The 21,396-nt window shown below is 42.3% G+C and overlaps 1 protein-coding gene across 10 annotated transcripts in view; it reads right to left on the bottom strand.

Annotated features, from left to right (window-relative positions):
• RAPGEF2 (Rap guanine nucleotide exchange factor 2) overlaps positions 1-21,396 on the bottom strand; it is a 652,959-nt gene that overhangs the window by 194,971 nt on the left and 436,592 nt on the right. The gene's annotated exons all lie outside the window — the stretch shown is intronic.

Genomic DNA, 21,396 nt, shown 5'->3' with positions numbered 1-21,396 from the left:
TTTTTCATCAGGATAAAGCAGTTTTGCAGACTTCATTTAAATTCTTACCTAAGGTTGTGAATTCTAACAACATTAATAGAGAAATTGTTGTTCCTTCCTTGTGTCCTAATCCCAAGTATTCTTTGGAGAGATCCTTACATTCTTTGGATGTGGTAAGAGCTTTGAAATATTATTTTGAAGCTACTAAAGATTTCAGGAAGTCTTCTAGTCTATTTGTTATATTTTCTGGTCCTAGGAAAGGTCAGGAGGCTTCTGCTGTTTCCTTGGCTTCGTGGTTAAAGTTTTTGATTCATCAAGCTTATTTGGAGTCGGGTCAAGCCCCGCCTCAGAGAATTACAGCTCATTCTACCAGATCAGTCTCTACTTTGTGGGCTTTTAAGAATGAAGCTCCAGTTGATCAGATTTGCAAAGCAGCAACTTGGTCTTCTTTGCATACATTTACTAAATTCTACCGTTTTGATGTATTTGCTTCTTCGGAAGCAGTTTTGGTAGAAAAGTTCTTCAGGCAGCTGTTTCAGTTTGATTCTTCTGCTTTTGATTTGTTTTTTTCCTTTCATTTATGAGATTAAACTTATATTTTGGGTTGTGGATTCATTTTTTCAGCGGAAAATGGCTGTTTTTATTTTTATCCCTCCCTCTCTAGTGACTCTTGCCTTGAGTTCTACATCTTGGGTATTGCTGTGTCATACGTCACTAGCTCATGGACTCTTGCCGATTACATGAAAGAAAACATAATTTATGTAAGAACTTACCTGATAAATTCATTTCTTTCATATTGGCAAGAGTCCATGAGGCCCACCCCTTTTTTATGGTGGTTATGATTTTTTTGTATAAAGCACAATTATTTCCACATTCCTTTGTGGATGCTTTATTACTCCTTTCTTTATCACCCCACTTCTTGGCAATTCGTTAAACTGAATTGTGGGTGTGGTGAGGGGTGTATTTATAGGCATTTTGAGGTTTGGGAAACTTTGCCCCTCCTGGTAGGATTGTATATCTCATATGTCACTAGCTCATAGAGTCTTGCCAATATGAAAGAAATGAATTTACCAGGTAAGTTAGATGTTTACCAGGTAAGTCAGATGTTACTATGGTATACTGAAGTATAATTACAAGCAAAGGACATTAAGAGAGAGAGAAGAGAGACAACACTGAAGAAGTACACCCCTAAATGGAAAAGTACTGAGTACACCCCTAAGTGGAAATGTCCCAATTGGGTTAATTTAGCCATTTTCCCTCCCTGGTGTCATGTGACTCAATAGTGTTACAAGGTCTTAGTTGTGAATGGGGAGCAGGTGTGCTAAATTTGGTGTTATCGCTCTCACACTCTCTCATATTGGTCACTGGAAGTTCAACATGGCACCTCATGGCAAAGAACTCTGAAGATCTGAAAAAAAGAATTGTTGAAAAAAAAAAATATGGCCTAGGCTACAAGAAGACCATGAAACTGAGCTGCAGCATGGTGGGCAAGAGCATACAGCGGTTTCACAGGACAGGTTCCACTCAGAACAGGTCTCGCCTGTTTCATATCCAGAGGTTGTCTTTGGGAAATAGACGTATGAGTGCTGCCAGCATTGCTGCAGAGGTTGAAGGGGTAGGGGGTCAGCCTGTCAGTGCTCCGACCATATGCAGCACACTGCATCAAATGGGTCTGCATGGCTGTCGTCCCAGAAGGAAGCCTCTTCTATAGATGATGCACAAGAAAGCCCGCAAACAGTTTGCGGAAGACAAGCAGACTAAGGACATGGATTACTGGAACCATGTCCTGTGGTCCGATGAGACCAAGATAAACGCATGTGTGGCGACAACCAGGTGAGGAATACAAAGACAAGTGCGTCTTGCCTACAGTCAAGCATGGTGGTGGGAGTGTCATGGTCTGGACCTGCGTGAGTGCTGCCGGCACTGGGGAGCTACAGTTCATTGAGGGAACCATGAATGCCAGCATGTACTGCGACATACTGAAGCAGAGCATGATCCCCTCCTTTTGGAGACTGGGCCACAGCGCGGTATTCCAACATGATAATGACTCCAAATAAACCTCCAAGACGACCACTGCCTTGCTAAAGAAGCTGAGGGTAAACGTGATGGACTGGCTAAGCAGGTCTACAGACCTAAACCCTATTGAGCATCTGTGGGGCATCCTCAAACTGAAAGTGGGGGAGCTCAAGTTCTCTAACATCCACCAGCTCAGTGATGTCATCATGGAGGAGTGGAGGAGGACTCCAGTGGCAACCTGTGAAGCTCTGGTGAACTCCATGTCCAAGAGGTTTAAGGCAGTACTGAAAAATTATTGGCCACACAAAATATTGACACTTTGGGCAATTTGGACATTTCCACTTAGGGGTGTACTCGCTTTTGTTGCCAACGGTTTGGACATCAATGGCTGTGTGTTGAGTTATTTTGAGGGGACACCAAATTCACACTGTTATACAGGCTGTACACTTACTACTTTACATTGCAGCAAAGTGTCATTTCTTCAGTGTTGTCACATGAAAAGATATAAAATATTTACAAAAAAGTGAGGGGTGTACTCACCTTTGTAAGAGGAGAGAGAGAGATAAAGAAAGAGAGACACATACATAGACACAGACATATATATATATATATATATATATATATATACACACACATACAAATTATATATATATATATATATATATATATATATATATATATATATACACATACACACGCATAAACACACACACATACCTAAAAATTTCAAGTATTAAGCTACTAGCCAGCCCAAAATGTTACTCGCCGCGTTTGATCCCACGCACTACCCTGCCGACACCAAACACAATACCCCCCCTCTTTGCATATGTTTAGCCATTGTGAAACACCTTATTGTACAGAAATTTTTTAATATTGTTTTTTGTCTTATACCAAAAATTAAATAATGCCACATACAGTAATAGAGGAATAACATATCCTCGCCCTTTCATGGATATATATTTTTAGATAATATTTGTAGACATTCACTCACCACTGTTAAATTTCCACTCGCCAATGGCTAGTGGAAATTTTGAGCCCTGTGTGTGTAGAGTTAGAGAGATATTAATATTATTATCATTTATTTGTATAGGGCCGCCAAATTCTGTTGGGTACAATGATAGGGGTATACAATGACAAAGATTTTTGATAAAATACAAAAGATAACAAAACTAAACAAATCTAGTACAGGAGGAAGAGGGCCCTGCTCCAGAGAGCTCATAGTCTACAGGTTTAGAGTGTAGAGACATAAGGTTGGGGTAGCTTGTTACATCGGTTGTAGTTGCAGCAGTGAGTCAGACAGTTCATGTATTAGTTTGGTTCGGATGAGGTATGGAGGAGAGATGGAATGCCTCTTTGAATAGATGGGTTTTCAAGGAGTGTTTGAAGCTATACAAGGTTGGAGACAGTCTTATGGAGCAGGGTAGATAGCTTCAGGAGACAGGAGCAGCATGTGAAAAGTCTTGGAGGCGGGAGTGGGACGTAGAGATAACAGGAGTGGAGAGACGTAGAGGACTGGATGGGAATATTTCACAATGAGAGAGGAAATATAGTTGGGAGTTAGACTGTTTAGTGCTTTGCTAGTTAAGGTTAATACTTTAAATTGTATTCTGGAGTGTATGGGGATCCAGTGTAGAGACTGGCAGAGCGGAGCAGTTGATGTAGATATATATAGATGGATATATAGAGATATGAGAGAGATAGAGATATGAGAGAGAGAGAGAGAGAGAGAGAGAGAGAGAGAGAGAGAGAGATTTGTATACATACACGCACCGGCCACTTTATTAGGTACACCTGTTCAATTGCTTGGTAACACAAGCTTCATTCATTAGTTGTGGGAATACAGAACCTGGCCACCAGGAGGAGGCTAAGACACCTCAGCCAAAGGCTTAAATACCTCCCCCACTTCCCTCATCCCCCAGTCATTCTGCAGAGGGAACAAGGAACAGTAGGAGAAATATCAGGGTGAAAACGGTGCCAGAAGAAAACAACTTAAATTTTGGGCGGCCCACCAGAGAGCACGGGCGGGAGCTGAGGACTCTCCCTGTATCGAAGGAAAGGTAATTATCTGGTAAGTCATAATTTATGTTTTCCTTCTAAATACAGGGAGATTCCACAGCTGCATTAATTACTTGTGGGAAATTATACCCAAGCTACAGAGGACACTGAATGCTAACAGGAGGAAACAGACAAGATGTGGTCCAACCTGAGGGCACCACAGCCTGCAAGAAAACCAACTCCCAAGGCTTCCTTGACAGAAGCAAAAAAACATAATTTATGCTTACCTGATAAATTTATTTCTCTTGTAGTGTATCCAGTCCACGGATCATCCATTACTTGTGGGATATTCTCCTTCCCAACAGGAAGTTGCAAGAGGATCACCCACAGCAGAGCTGCTATATAGCTCCTCCCCTCACTGCCATATCCAGTCATTCGACCGAAACAAGACGAGAAAGGAGAAACCATAGGGTGCAGTGGTGACTGTAGTTTAATTAAAATTTAGACAAGCCTTAAAAGGACAGGGCGGGCCGTGGACTGGATACACTACAAGAGAAATAAATTTATCAGGTAAGCATAAATTATGTTTTCTCTTGTTAAGTGTATCCAGTCCACGGATCATCCATTACTTGTGGGATACCAATACCAAAGCTAAAGTACACAGATGATGGGAGGGACAAGGCAGGAACTTAAACGGAAGGAACCACTGCCTGTAGAACCTTTCTCCCAAAAACAGCCTCCGAAGAAGCAAAAGTGTCAAATTTGTAAAATTTTGAAAAGGTGTGAAGCGAAGACCAAGTCGCAGCCTTGCAAATCTGTTCAACAGAGGCCTTATTTTTAAAGGCCCAGGTGGAAGCCACAGCTCTAGTAGAATGAGCTGTAATCCTTTCAGGGGGCTGCTGTCCAGCAGTCTCATAGGCTAAGCGTATTATGCTCCGAAGCCAAAAGGAGAGAGAGGTTGCCGAAGCTTTTTGACCTCTCCTCTGTCCAGAGTAAACGACAAACAGGGCAGATGTTTGACGAAAATCTTTAGTAGCCTGTAAGTAAAACTTCAAGGCACGGACTACGTCCAGATTATGCAAAAGACGTTCCTTCTTTGAAGAAGGATTAGGACACAATGATGGAACAACAATCTCTTAATTGATATTCCTGTTAGAAACCACCTTAGGTAAAAACCCAGGTTTGGTACGCAGAACTACCTTGTCTGAATGAAAAATCAGATAAGGGGAATCACAATGTAAGGCAGATAACTCAGAAACTCTTCGAGCCGAGGAAATAGCCATCAAAAACAGAACTTTCCAAGATAAAAGTTTAATATCAATGGAATGAAGGGGTTCAAACGGAACTCCCTGAAGAACTTTAATAACCAAGTTTAAGCTCCACGGGGAGCAACAGTTTTAAACACAGGCTTAATCCTAACCAAAGCCTGACAAAATGCCTGGAACTTCTGCCAGACGCTTGTGCAAAAGAATAGACAGAGCAGAGATCTGTCCTTTTAAAGAACTAGCTGATAAGCCTTTGTCCAAACCCTCTTGGAGAAAGGACAATATCCTAGGAATCCTAACCTTACTCCATGAGTAACTCTTGGATTCACACCAATAAAGATATTTACGCCATATCTTATGGTAGATTTTCCTGGTGACAGGCTTCCGAGCCTGTATTAAGGTATCAATGACTGACTCGGAGAAGCCACGCCTTGATAGAATCAAGCGTTCAATCTCCATGCAGTCTCAGAGAAATTAGATTTGGATGATTGAAAGGACCTTGTATTAGAAGGTCCTGCCTCAGAGGCAGAGTCCATGGTGGAAGAGATGACATGTCCACTAGGTCTGCATACCAGGTCCTGCGTGGCCACGCAGGCACTATCAGAATCACCGATGCTCTCTCCTGTTTGATTTTGGCAATCAGTCGAGGGAGCAGAGGAAACGGTGGAAACACATAGGCCAGGTTGAAGAACCAAGGAGCTGCTAGCATCTATCAGCGTTGCTCCCGGGTCCCTGGACCTGGATACGTAAAAAGGAAGCTTGGCGTTCTGGCGAGACGCCATGAGATCCAGTTCTGGTTTGCCCCAACGATGGACCAGTTGAGCAAACACCTCCGGATGGAGTTCCCACTCGCCCGGATGAAAAGTCTGACGACTTAGAAAATCCGCCTCCCAGTTCTCTACGCCTGGGATGTGGATCGCTGACAGGTGGCAAGAGTGAGACTCTGCCCAGCGAATTATCTTTGAGACTTCTAACATTGCTAGGAAACTCCTGGTTCCCCCTTGATGGTTGATGTAAGCCACAGTCGTTATGTTGTCCGACTGAAATCTGATGAACCTCAGTGTTGCTAACTGAGGCCAAGCTAGAAGAGCATTGAATATTGCTCTTAACTCCAGAATATTTATTGGGAGGAGTTTCTCCTCCTGAGTCCACGACCCCTGAGCCTTCAGGGAGTTCCAGACTGCGCCCCAACCTAGAAGGCTGGCATCTGTTGTTACAATCGTCCAATCTGGCCTGAGAAAGGTCATACCCTTGGACAGATGGACCCGAGAAAGCCACCAGAGAAGAGAATCTCTGGTCTCTTGATCCAGATTTAGTAGAGGGGACAAATCTGAGTAATCCCCATTCCACTGACTTAGCATGCATAATTGCAGCGGTCTGAGATGCAGGCGCGCAAATGGCACTATGTCCATTGCCGCTACCATTAAGCCGATTACTTCCATGCACTGAGCCACTGATGGGCGTGGAATGGAATGAAGGACGCGGCAAGCATTTAGAAGTTTTGATAACCTGGACTCCGTCAGGTAAATTTTCATCTCTACAGAATCTATAAGAGTCCCTAGGAAGGAGACTCTTGTGAGTGTTGATAGAGAACTCTTTTCCACGTTCACTTTCCACCCATGCGACCTCAGAAATGCCAGAACTATCTGTATGAGACTTGGCAATTTGAAAGCTTGACGCCTGTATCAGGATGTCGTCTAGATACGGAGCCACCGCTATGCCTCGCGGTCTTAGAACCGCCAGAAGTGAGCCCAGAACCTTTGTAAAAATTCTCGGGGCAGTGGCCAACCCGAAGGGAAGAGCTACAAATTGGTAATGCCTGTCTAGAAAGGCAAACCTTAGGAACCGATGATGATCTTTGTGAATCGGTATGTGAAGGTAGGCATCCTTTAAGTCCACTGTGGTCATGTACTGACCCTCTTGGATCATGGGTAGTCCGAATAGTTTCCATTTTGAATGATGGAACTCTGAGGAATTTGTTTAAGATCTTTAGATCCAAGATTGGTTTGAAGGTTCCCTCTTTCTTGGGAACCACAAACAGATTTGAATAAAATCCCTGTCCTTGTTCCGTCCACGGAACTGGATGGATCACTCCCATTACTAGGAGGTCTTGCACACAGCTTAGGAATGCCTCTTTCTTTATCTGGTTTGCTGATAACCTTGAAAGATGAAATCTCCCTTGTGGAGGAGAAGCTTTGAAGTCCAGAAGATATCCCTGAGATATGATCTCCAACGCCCAGGGATCCTGAACATCTTTTGCCCACGCCTGGGCGAAGAGAGAAAGTCTGCCCCCACCTAGATCCGTTTCCGGATAGGGGGCCGTTCCTTCATGCTGTCTTGGGGGCAGCAGCAGGCTTTCTGGCCTGCTTGCCCTTGTTCCAGGACTGGCTAGGTTTCCAGGCCTGTCTGGAATGAACAACAGTTCCCTCTTGTTTTGAAGCGGAGGAAGTTGATGCTGCTCCTGCCTTGAAATTTCGAAAGGCACGAAAATTAGACTGTTTGGCCTTTGATTTGGCCCTGTCCTGAGGAAGGGTATGACCCTTGCCTCCAGTAATGTCAGCAATAATTTCCTTCAAGCCAGGCCCGAATAAGGTCTGCCCCTTGAAAGGAATGTTGAGTAATTTAGACTTTGAAGTCACGTCAGCTGACCAGGATTTAAGCCATAGCGCCCTACACGCCTGGATGGCGAATCCGGAATTCTTAGCCGTTAGTTTAGTCAAATGAACAATGGCATCAGAAACAAATGAGTTAGCTAACTTAAGCGTTCTAAGCTTGTCAATAATTTCATTCAATGGAGCTGTCTGGATGGCCTCTTCCAGGGCCTCAAACCAGAATGCCGCCGCAGCAGTGACAGGCGCAATGCATGCAAGGCTGTAAAATAAAACCTTGTTGAATAAACATTTTCTTAAGGTAACCCTCCAATTTTTTATCCATTGGATCTGAAAAAGCACAACTGTCCTCAACCGGGATAGTGGTACGCTTTGCTAAAGTAGAAACTGCTCCCTCCACCTTAGGGACCGTCTGCCATAAGTCCCGTGTAGTGGCGTCTATTGGAAACATTTTTCTAAATATAGGAGGTGGGGAAAAGGGCACACCGGGTCTATCCCACTCCTTGCTAATAATTTCTGTAAGCCTTTTAGGTATAGGAAAAACGTCAGTACACACCGGCACCGCATAGTATCTATCCAGCCTACACAATTTCTCTGGAATTGCAACTGTGTTCCCGTCATTCAGAGCAGCTAATACCTCCCCAAGCAATACACGGAGGTTCTCAAGCTTAAATTAAAAATTAGAAATCTCTGAATCAGGTTTCCCCGAGTCAAAGATGTCACCCACAGACTGAAGCTCTCCGTTCTCATGTTCTGCATACTGTGACGCAGTATCAGACATGGCTCTGTATCTCTCCTAACCCCAGAGCTATCGCGCTTGCCTCTTAATTCAGGCAATCTAGATAATACCTGTCATGAGCGCTTCCGTTCATCGCCGTGTCGCCGCGGCTCCCGGAACTCCTCTGTGTCTCTGACGTCATGTTGCTTAGCAACATGACGCTTTCTCTCACACCCCTCTGATGACGGTTACGCTCTGCCCTTTAAATCTCGGCGGGAGATCTGAATCTGGGCCCGTTTGTTGTTTCCCTGGATTGTGAGTACCTTATCAGTTTTGTTCTTCTGTGTACCGACTTCTGCCTGCCTGACCTTGCCTGTAGCTATTACCCTTTTGCTGATACTTTGATGCCGACTTCTGCTTGCCTGACCCTGTCTTTTGCCAATACCTTTTGCTGATATTTGGATGCCGACTTCTGCCTGCCTGACCTTGCTTTGGCCTTTACCTTTAAACCTATTCTTTGTTAAACAACACCTGCTTAAAAGGGACATTTACTTTTACAAGCTACAAAAGAGAACTTTGCCTTTCTGTTTGTTATACACCTGCTTAAAAGGGACATTTACTTTTACAAGCTGCAAAAGAGAACTTTGCTTTTCTGTTTGTTATAAACCTGCTTAAAGGGACATTATACTTTTACAAGCTACAAAAGAGAACTTTGCCTTTCTGTTTGTTATACACCTGCTTAAAAGGGACATTTTCTTTTACAAGCTGCAAAAGAGAACTTTGCCTTTCTGTTTGTTATAAACCTGCTTAAAGGGACATTATACTTTTACAAGCTGCAAAAGAGAACTTTTCCTTTGTTTTACAAGCCTGCTAAAGAGGACCTTTTTCAGAAGCTTCAAGTAAGAGCATTTCCTTTTTGTTCTTTGAACTATTTAAAGGGACGTTTTATCCTTTGTGGCTTTCCTGCATTCGGGAACAATATTCATTTTTTTTATCTTCTAATCTGCTTCCTGAGTGGGTCACGTCCTGGATATTTCTCAGTGTGCTAGCGTGTGCTTTCAATTCACGCTAGCAGTTGGGTTACATCCCGGATTGATTCCTGAGCGGCTGACATTACAAACGGGCCATAAAAATGGACCCCACTGAATTATCTATGGCCGTGGCTCACCAGGGACAGCTCTTGGGTTCTCATGCCACTCACTTGCAGTCTCTGGACACTAAACTTGATCAAATTACTGCTCTATTACAAAATTTGGTTGCTACCGCACCTCCCAATCCTAATCCCAATCCAAATCCGATTGAGGCATTACCTCCTCCGATTCCTAACAATCAGTCTCAGGTACAACTAAGTCCCAGGATTCCTCTTCCGGATAAATATGATGGGAATCCTGAAGAATGTAGAGGCTTTTTGAATCAATGCCGTCTTCATTTCCGAAATAGCCCTACTCTCTTTGCTACTGCCTCTTCTAGAATCACGTTTCTTATTTCCTTAATGAAAGGAAAAGCCTTGGCTTGGGTGTCACCTTTGCTAGAAAAGAATGATCCTATACTGTTGGATGTTGATACATTTCTATCTACATTCTCAAACGTATTCGATAAACCTGGAAGGTCATCCGCTGCTGAAGCAACTCTCCTGGATTTACGTCAAGGAAATCAACCAGTCTCTCAATATGCAATTGAGTTCCGCACCCTTGCTTCTGAAACCACTTGGAATCAGGGAGCACTCAGAGCCGCTTTCCGTAAAGGACTTTCTGAGCGTCTCAAGGATGAATTGGTGTATCGTGAACTTCCAGAGTCCTTAGAAGCCTTAATAAATCTCTGTATCAGTCTAGACGCCAGGTTTCGTGAACGCCAACAAGAAAAGGATAGAACACAGAGGACTTCCACTCGAACTCCTTTTCGTTTAGCTCCTCGTTTTTCTAATCCAGTCACTCCAGCCTCTCCTACTACTGATCAGGCTGAACCCATGGAAGTAGGAAGTATAAAATTAACTGAGACTGAACGCTTAAGAAGACGGACTCTTGGCTTATGTCTGTACTGTGGCCTTAAAGGACATTTATTAAGGGATTGTCCTACTAGGCCAGTAAAAGCCAGGGCTTAACTCTAGTCCAGGGAACTGAGTTAAGCCAAAATAGTGGTCATTCCCTATACAAGAAACTCTTTGTTCCAGTAACTCTTCTAATTGGACATAAGAAGATCTATACCCAAGCTCTAATTGATTCTGGTGCTGGAGGTGTGTTCATTGACTCTACATTTGTTTCTACTCATTCTATACCCTTACTAAAGAAGGAGTATTCCATTTCAGTCTCTACGGTCAGTGGAGATCCTTTGGGTTCTGGATACATTCAGTTTTCTACTCAACCCTTAATCCTCACCGTAGGAATACTTCATTCTGAGACAATTTGTTTCGATGTCATTCCCACTCCGCAATTTCCCATTATCTTGGGATTACCCTGGCTCCAGATTCACAATCCCATTTTTTCTTGGACTTTCGGTGAACTCACTTCCTGGGGATCTACCTGCCAGACTAAATGTCTTCAAAAGATTACTAAGTTACCACTCACTATTGCTCTCACAGTTGAAACTCCGGAATCCTTACCTATGCATTACCATGACTTTGTGGATGTCTTCTCCAAAAAAGAAGCGGAACGTCTTCCTCCTCATCGCCCTTTTGATTGTCCCATTGACCTCCTTCCTGGGGCTGCCTATCCTCGAGGCAAGACATATCCACTTTCTAAACCAGAAAACATGGCTCTGGAAGAATATATAAAAGACAATCTGGCTAGAGGATTTATTCGACCCTCCTCTTCCCCTGTAGGGGCTGGTTTCTTTTTTGTGGGAAAAAAGGATGGCGGATTAAGACCCTGTATTGATTATCGTGGATTGAATCAGATTACCATCAAGAACAGTTATCCTCTGCCCCTTATTCCTGAACTTTTTACTTATCTTCAGGGAGCCACCATTTTCACCAAACTCGACCTACGTGGTGCATACAACTTGATCCGTATACGCAAAGGAGATGAGTGGAAGACTGCCTTTAACACTCGATTTGGACATTATGAATATTTGGTCATGCCCTTTGGGCTATGCAATGCTCCGGCGGTTTTCCAGCATTTTGTAAATGAGATCTTTCGTGATTTTTTGAATATTTTTGTTATCATATATCTGGACGACATCTTAATTTTTTCTCAGAACCACCAAGATCATGTGCACCACGTCAAGAAAGTACTTCAACGTCTAAGAGAATTCCATCTGTTTGCTAAACTGGAGAAATGTTCTTTCCATCAAAAATCCATACCCTTTCTGGGTTATGTAATATCGGCATCTGGATTCGAAATGGACCCTACTAAACTTTCTGCCATTTTGGATTGGCCTAGACCTGATTCTTTGAAGGCTTTACAACGTTTCCTAGGCTTCGCCAATTATTACAGAAAGTTCATCAAGAATTTTGCTACTATTACTTCTCCTCTTACTTCTCTCACAAGAAAAGGACAAAACTGTAAAGTATGGCCGTCTGAGGCTATAGAAGCTTTTGAATCTCTCAAAGAAGCTTTTTCCTCAGCTCCTATCCTTCGTCATCCAAATCCTGAGTTTCAATTTATTCTAGAGGTGGATGCTTCCTCTGTTGCTGCTGGAGCGGTTCTGTCTCAACGAATACCAGAGACTGGAAGGATTCATCCTGTTGCTTTTTTCTCTAAAAAATTCACTCCTTCCGAATTTAACTATGACGTAGGGAATAAAGAGTTGCTTGCCATCAAGATGGCATTGGATGAATGGAGACATTGGCTGGAAGGTACTTCTTTGCCATTTACTATACTTACTGATCATAAGAACCTTCTGTATCTCCAAACAGCCAAACGACTAAATTCCAGGCAAGCACGCTGGTCCTTATTCTTCTCTCGGTTTCATTATAATTTGTCTTACATACCTGGATCAAAAAATATTAAAGCAGACGCACTTTCCAGACAATTTCAAGATACCCCAGTTCCTGAGTCTGGTACCATTCTCCAACCTCATGAAGTCATTGCCCAGTTAACAACTTCTTGGTTACAAGAATTACAATCCGCTCAAGAGCATCTTCCTTTGTCCTGTAAACCTCCCAATGGTTTACTCTTTGTTCCTGAACGCCTTCGTTCCAAGATTTTATTTTGGGCTCATGATAGTCCCCTTTCTGGACATCCTGGCATCAGTATTACCACTCGAAACCTCAAACAACATGTCTGGTGGCCTACACTCTCTCAAGATGTGAAGGATTACGTCTCAGTATGCACACAATGTGCCATGAACAAAACTCCACGCCAACTTCCTTCAGGATTACTCCAACCATTGCCTATACCTCACCAGCCTTGGACTCATGTATCCATGGACTTTATTACCGATCTTCCCTTGTCCACTGGGAACAATACTATCTGGGTGGTGGTCGACAGGTTCACTAAGACGGCTCATTTTGTACCCTTGCCAGGATTACCATCTGCCAAAAGACTCTCTGAACTTTTTATTCTACATATTGTAAGAATCCATGGTTTTCCTCTAGATATTGTTTCAGATAGAGGGGTACAATTCGTTTCTCGATTTTGGAGGTCACTTTGTAAACATTTTGGTACTACTATATCTCTCTCTACTTCTCACCACCCACAATCGAATGGTCAGACTGAAAGAGTAAACCAGTGTCTTGAAACATATCTTAGACATTATGTGGATCATTATCATTCAAACTGGACTTCTTACCTTCCTTTGGCTGAATTGGCCCATAATGCCCGGTACAATTCCTCCCTTCAGACTTCTCCTTTTCATGCAGCTTACGGATATCAGCCTAGGACATTCCCTTTGCATACTTCCTCCACAGTGAATCCTGCTTCTGATCTTACAGCCCGAAGATTAACTCGACATTGGCAGAAGATACATCGTATTCTTTCTGTAACTTCTAGACGTTACAAGTTCTTTTCGGATCTTCGACGGAAAAAGGCTCCCAAATATCGCCCTGGTGATAAAGTTTGGATTTCCTCTCGATTTCTTCGCCTGAAACAACCTTCTAACAAATTGGGACCACGATATGTGGGTCCTTTCCGAATACTGGGTCAGGTATGTTCCACTGCTTATCGGGTAGCTTTACCCAAGTCTCTCAAAGTCCATCCGGTATTTCATGTTTCTCTTTTAAAACCTGTGATGTTTAACAGGTATTCTAAGCCTTTTTCTAAACCTCCACCGTTATTGGTGCATGGACATCCTGAGTTTGAGATCAGCCATATTCTAGATTCCAAATTGCGGGGCAAGAAATTGTATTATCTCATTCATTGGAAGGGTTATCCAGTCACGGAACGTTCTTGGGAACCTGCTCATCAAGTAAATGCTCCTATATTGGTCAAGTCCTTCCACAAGACTCATCCTGATAGACCTGGTCCTGTCCCCCGGAGGGGTCCTTGAGGAGGGGGTGCTGTCATGAGCGCTTCCGTTCATCGCCGTGTCGCCGCGGCTCCCGGAACTCCTCTGTGTCTCTGACGTCATGTTGCTTAGCAACATGACGCTTTCTCTCACACCCCTCTGATGACGGTTACGCTCTGCCCTTTAAATCTCGGCGGGAGATCTGAATCTGGGCCCGTTTGTTGTTTCCCTGGATTGTGAGTACCTTATCAGTTTTGTTCTTCTGTGTACCGACTTCTGCCTGCCTGACCTTGCCTGTAGCTATTACCCTTTTGCTGATACTTTGATGCCGACTTCTGCTTGCCTGACCCTGTCTTTTGCCAATACCTTTTGCTGATATTTGGATGCCGACTTCTGCCTGCCTGACCTTGCTTTGGCCTTTACCTTTAAACCTATTCTTTGTTAAACAACACCTGCTTAAAAGGGACATTTACTTTTACAAGCTACAAAAGAGAACTTTGCCTTTCTGTTTGTTATACACCTGCTTAAAAGGGACATTTACTTTTACAAGCTGCAAAAGAGAACTTTGCTTTTCTGTTTGTTATAAACCTGCTTAAAGGGACATTATACTTTTACAAGCTACAAAAGAGAACTTTGCCTTTCTGTTTGTTATACACCTGCTTAAAAGGGACATTTTCTTTTACAAGCTGCAAAAGAGAACTTTGCCTTTCTGTTTGTTATAAACCTGCTTAAAGGGACATTATACTTTTACAAGCTGCAAAAGAGAACTTTTCCTTTGTTTTACAAGCCTGCTAAAGAGGACCTTTTTCAGAAGCTTCAAGTAAGAGCATTTCCTTTTTGTTCTTTGAACTATTTAAAGGGACGTTTTATCCTTTGTGGCTTTCCTGCATTCGGGAACAATATTCATTTTTTTTATCTTCTAATCTGCTTCCTGAGTGGGTCACGTCCTGGATATTTCTCAGTGTGCTAGCGTGTGCTTTCAATTCACGCTAGCAGTTGGGTTACATCCCGGATTGATTCCTGAGCGGCTGACAATACCTCTGACAGGGTATTATTCATGATTGCAGCCATGTCCTGCAAGGTAATCGCTATGGGCGTCCCTGATGTAATTGGCGCCATATTAGCGTGCGTCCCCTGAGCGGGAGGCAAAGGGTCTGACACGTGGGGAGAGTTAGTCGGCATAACTTCCCCCTCGACAGAACCCTCTGGTGATTATTCTTTTATAGATAAAGACTGATCTTTACTGTTTAAGGTGAAATCAATACATTTAGTACACATTCTCCTATGAGGCTCCACCATGGCTTTCAAACATAATGAACAAGTAGGTTCCTCTGTGTCAGACATGTTTAAACAGACTAGCAATGAGACTAGCAAGCTTGGAAAACACTTTAAAACAAGTTTACAAGCAATATAAAAAACGTTACTGCGCCTTTAAGAAACACAAATTTTCCCAAATTTTGAAATAACAGTGAAAAAAATGCAGTTACACTAACGAAATTTTTACAGTGTATATAATAAGTTAGCAGAGCATTGCACCCACTTGCAAATGGATGATTAACCCCTTAATACCAAAAACGGAATAACAAATGACAAAAACGTTTTTTAAACAGTCACAACAACTGCCACAGCTCTACTGTGGCTTTTTACCTCCCTCAATACGACTTTTGAAGCCTTTTGAGCCCTTCAGAGAAGTCCTGGATCATGCAGGAAGAAGCTGGATGTCTGTGTCTGTAATTTTTGCTGTGCAAAAAAACGCTAAAATAGGCCCCTCCCACTCATATTACAACAGTGGGAAGCCTCAGGGAACTGTTTCTAGGCAAAATTCAAGCCAGCCATGTGGAAAAAACTAGGCCCCAATAAGTTTCATCACCAAACATATGTAAAAAACGATTAAACATGCCAGCAAACGTTTTAAAATACACTTTTATAAGAGTATGTATCTCTATTAATAAGCCTGATACCAGTCGCTATCACTGCATTTAAGGCTTTACTTACATTACTTCGGTATCAGCAGCATTTTCTAGCAAATTCCATCCCTAGAAAAATATTTTAACTGCACATACCTTATTACAGGAAAACCTGCACGCTATTCCCCCTCTGAAGTTACCTCACTCCTCAGAATATGTGAGAACAGCAAAGGATCTTAGTTACTTCTGCTAAGTTCATAGAAAACGCAGGCAGATTCTTCTTCTAAATACTGCCTGAGATAAACAGTACACTCCGGTACCATTTAAAAATAACAAACTTTTGATTGAAGAAATAAACTAAGTATAAAACACCACAGTCCTCTTACGACCTCCATCTTAGTTGAGAGTTGCAAGAGAATGACTGGATATGGCAGTGAGGGGAGGAGCTATATAGCAGCTCTGCTGTGGGTGATCCTCTTGCAACTTCCTGTTGGGAAGGAGAATATCCCACAAGTAATGGATTATCCGTGGACTGGATACACTTAACAAGAGAAATAAAAGATAAGAATGTCAGGAGGACCAAGTAGCCGCCCAACAATCAAAACCATAGGATCTCATGTCAGAGACCCAAAAAGATGTCACTGTACTCAAACTGAGCCATAAACCTCTGAGGAGGCTCGTGTCCCGCTGTCTCCTAGAACCAGCGAAAAACACTCCTCCACCAACAAGGAGGAAGTTAATCAGCTTCCAAAACCTTGCACTCCCCAGATATGATAACATAAAGGAAAAAAACTTGCTATGCTGATGAAGACTGACAGAAACCTCAAGGTAAGATTCCCCAAAAGGGAAGAACCTCTTCCCATTTGGACAAGGATACGACAATCTTAGAGAGAAAAAACTTGGATAGCCTTATTAGAAAAGAGACAACAATAAGGAAGAATGTATTGCAAAGTGCAACACAGAAACTAAGATATGTAGAAAAAAAAAACAATCTACCAACAAAATAGGTCCTTGAATAAGAACTCAAAGACCGCCTCCTGTACAGGTACAACGGTAACCTGATGCAACTCCTGAAGGATAAATCCAAACCCAAAAGGAGCAAGGAATTGACTTTTCGGCCCAGCCGCAGGCAGAGCCCTAGCAAAAACAACTGAACACCTGGAAGAACAAAAAAAAACCCCTGGAACTGGAGCACAAAAAGAGAGCAAAAATTGCTTGCGAAAACACATACCAGGGAAAGGAACCGCAGCTGGTAACCATCTGCAACCTTCCACTTGCCAGGCAGCTAAACTAACCAACAGGCTATCTTTGCAGGCTGCCCCTTGTCGAAACAAGAACTAATTAGGCAAGCCCTTCACCAGCTCATTCTAGAGGGGAAGAAGAATACTTCAGGATCCAGAAGAGAGTCAGGACAAGCTAGTTCCTCTCGACAAGAAAAGAGTGAGTCCTCCAGGCCTAAGAAAAATGGTCCCTAAGAACCGGACCTGCTTAAACAAGCATGATTTAAATGGACATCCAGCGTCAGCCGCCAGATTCGATCATCAACCTTCGAGTTGCAAAGCCACAGAGAAAACTACCAGGCTACACTGGACTGCTTTAGAAAGGAAATAAAAACCTTCTTCCTAAATCCAGGTAGAGAAACCCGTGTATCCTCTCTGAACAAAGATCATATAAGCTCTGCTTAAAGGGACACTGAACCCAATTTTTTTTCTTTCGTGATTCAGACAGAGCATGCAATGTTAAGCAACTTTTTAATTTACTCCTATTATCAATTTTTCTTTGTTCTCTTGCTATCTTTATTTGAAAAAGAAGGCATCTAAACTTTTTTTGGTTCAGACTATGGACAGCAATTTTTTATTGGTGGATGAATTTATCCACCAATCAGCAAGAACAACCCAGGTTGTTCACCAAAAATGGACCGGCATCTAAACTTACATTCTTGCATTTCAAATAAAGATACAAGATAAAAAGAAAGAAGAAAATTTGATAATAGGAGTAAATTAGAAAGTTGATTAAAATGTCATACTCTACTTGAATCATGAAAGAAAAATTTTGGGTTCAGTGTCCCTTTAAAGATCATCGGACCCAGAAGGACGAGAAAACCCCTCCCCTAATTGGGCCATTCACCAACAGTGTATGACACTGCAAAGAGTACCTGGACAGGACAACAAAAGTCCCCTAGTCCAGAAAAAACGGAATGAAAAGCTCAACTCTGGCCTCTAGGACCCATATGATCCAGCATCATGATGGACCCATATGATCCAGAAGAACCTAAGACAGGACCTGCCTGTCCTTGGGTATAGAAGGGCCCACTATGCATGGACCAGAATAAATAGAAAAAAAAAATCCTTCTCTATATTAGAAGGAAAGAACAGACTGAACTATTACCTAAAACAGGTCCTGCCCGTCATCAAGGGTACGACAAGTATGTCATAAAAACGTAAGTTCCAGCAGTGCTAAGAACTGAAAATAAACAAATAGAGAAAACATGCTCTGAAGCTTAAGCAGTCACATCTATAAAATTGAGGCAACATCACCCCGACCAGAGATCTAGAAGCTTCCATCGGAAGACATCAATCTCAGCCATCAAAGTTGATATAACCAGAAACAATCCAAGTGACGAAACTCCAAAAGAGAGTTACCCCAAGAACCCCGAGCTCTTAAAACAAAAACTATCCAAAATGGACTAGAAAAGAAAAGGGTAAACGCACTACAGGACTTCAAAAGGGTGTGCAAAACGAACAAGTCCTGCCTGTGTATAACACAAACCCCCCATAGAGCTCGGGGCTGGGATTATATAACTATATACATAGAGAGACGATAAAGGAGAGGATCCAACGCTCTCCACTCATCTAATCAAGACCGTTATCTGATATATCGGACTGAGATCCGGCTGACGGATCAGGACTGGGAACCTCTAACATCGCCAGAATCTCTCTCAGAAGTAAACTTAGGCGTTGACACTCTAAGTCTAAAAGCTAAATCCTCCCCAGTCAGAGGAATCAATTCAGGCGATTCCGACCCCGGAGGTTCTACCTCTGAAGCCTCAAAGGGAACTGCAACCCCAGATGACAGATCTGGCAGAATCGCCATTTTACACGACGGTCCATGAGTAGGAGAACACTGATTAACTCTTTGCTTGCCCGTAGGCGGATGAAGAAAACTTGCTAAAGCCATAAAGATGGCCTTTGCGAAAACACGCATTAACCTCGGGTGGAAAAAAGTATCCCTCAGATGAAGGAGTAATGGCACTTAGGGGAACTGTATGTGTAGGATAAGATTCTAGGGAACGCACCTCATGGGAAGAGGAATCCTCAGTGGGAGACAGCTCAGTGGTCTCTAACCTCTCAACATTGTTAGAAGAGAACACCCTACTGCGGCATACAAAACATAATTTAGCATGCTTGTCTACCTGGTCCTCCTCACAACATACGCAGGTATCAAAATCTGTAACAGAGGAATCCTCTAGAATATCAGACAACTCCATAATTCTCATTAAGAGCTTTAAACAAAAAAAACAACTGGCACCTACTCCCCCAATGGCTGGGGCCCTCACCACCTCCTATGTAGAAAGGTAGAAAATTAACTCTTATCCGCAGTCACTCAGTCAGGAAAAGGAAATAGAAAACAAGACGTGACTACGCCCAGTCACATGGTACCTCATGCAGGACCGCCTCTGCTAGGAAAAGCATGCCAGCTTAATAAAACTGCTCAGCTCTAACCTGTATGTTCCGTATCAGCCTAAGAACCTAAAATGTTTCCTTACAGATAGGCAGTCAAAATCACATAACAAACATGATTTAAAAGACCGCACTGTTCAATAATCCCCCTCAGGAGATATGAAACCCTTGATTCCATAAAGATAAAGGAGTCCCACTGAGACCCTGTCTTCTATCGTTAACATGTGTTTATAAAATGAAACGATCTTACCGGAATCCAAGCCATGGAACAGCAACACAGTTCTTCAAGTTTGACAGATAGTAGCAGCGCCTCTGACATGGACTTGAGTGAAGAAAGTAAGCAGCGAAAACCATCAATGCCGATTACTTATAAGAGCTGTTAATCTGATTCTGGATGGTTTCGCAGAAAGACTCTCCCTGCATCTCCAGACTCTAACTTTCAACAATGCTCTCACTGAGATGCTGACAAGACTACTTAAAACTCCAGTTCCATCCCGAAGGGCAGGTCCCCCTTTATAAGGAACTACTTCGAAAATCTTCCGACACTTCTCTGCCAACCTCCTGTGACGAAAGGCAATGAATGACTGGGGGATGAGGGAAGTGGGGGAGCTATTTAAGCCTTTGGCTGGGGTGTCTTTGCCTCCTCCTGGTGGCCAGGTTCTGTATTCCCACAAGTAATGAATGCAGCTGTGGACTCTCCCTGTATTTAGAAGGAAAATGCACCATGTCACAAAGCTTAAATCATCTCAAACTGGTTTCTTGAACATGACAATGAGTTCACTGTACTCTAATGGCCTCCACAGTCACCAGATCTTAATCCAATAGACTCTGAGCACCTTTGGGATGTGGTGGAACGGGAGATTTGCATCATGGATGTGCAGCTGAAAATCTGAAGCAATATATATATATATATATATATATATATATATATATATATATATATATATATATATATATATATTAGTTCAAGCAGGAACTGCACTCGCTGGATTTAGATAATGAATGTGTTATTTATTGCATGGTAACGTTTCAGGGTCACAGACCCTGCTTGAACTACTATTGATAATTAATTTTTGCACCCTGGTTGAAGTCCAAAGGAAATTGTGAGTGCAGACACACAAGGAGATTATATATATATATATATATATATATATATATATATATATATAGTGACCATATTGCCGCTTTAAAAAGGGACACATATGAAAAATACATATGTCAGGGCTGTTTCCAGGGCTGTTTAAATAAATGTTTTTCATAAGAACCCTGACATATGTATTTTTCATGTGTCCCTTTTTAAAGCGGCAATATGGTCACCATATATATATATATATATATATATATATATATATATATATATACACACACATACACACACACACACATATATATATATATATATATATATATATATACACACACACACACATATGTATTTATTATATATATATATATGTGTGTGTGTATGAGTGTGTGTGAGTGTGAGTGTGTGTGTATGAGTGTGTATATATAAATATATACACACACACACATATATACATAAAAAAATATATCTGTAATATTTGCCCATAGTGTGATTTGGTGACTAATTGGTATTACAATGAAAGAGCAGAATTCAGGAATGTGCAACTTCCAGGGAGTGGAAAGTGGGCATTGTGATTGCTTTACACACAGGAAGGAAGTGGCCTGAGAGTACTGAATAAGTTTGTGGAATGCAAACATTCCCACACTGAGCAGTCACTGCCATTTCATGTAAAACAAGGGAAAGCATGCAATTCTGAATGAACATTTCTTAGCGTAAAAAATAAATAAATCCATGCTTATAAAAGCAAAGCAAAAACTCAC

Source organism: Bombina bombina, chromosome 2 (genome assembly GCF_027579735.1).
Source record: "Bombina bombina isolate aBomBom1 chromosome 2, aBomBom1.pri, whole genome shotgun sequence".
NCBI classification, from domain to species: domain Eukaryota; kingdom Metazoa; phylum Chordata; class Amphibia; order Anura; family Bombinatoridae; genus Bombina; species Bombina bombina.
This window is presented reverse-complemented; position numbering and strand designations above follow the sequence as displayed.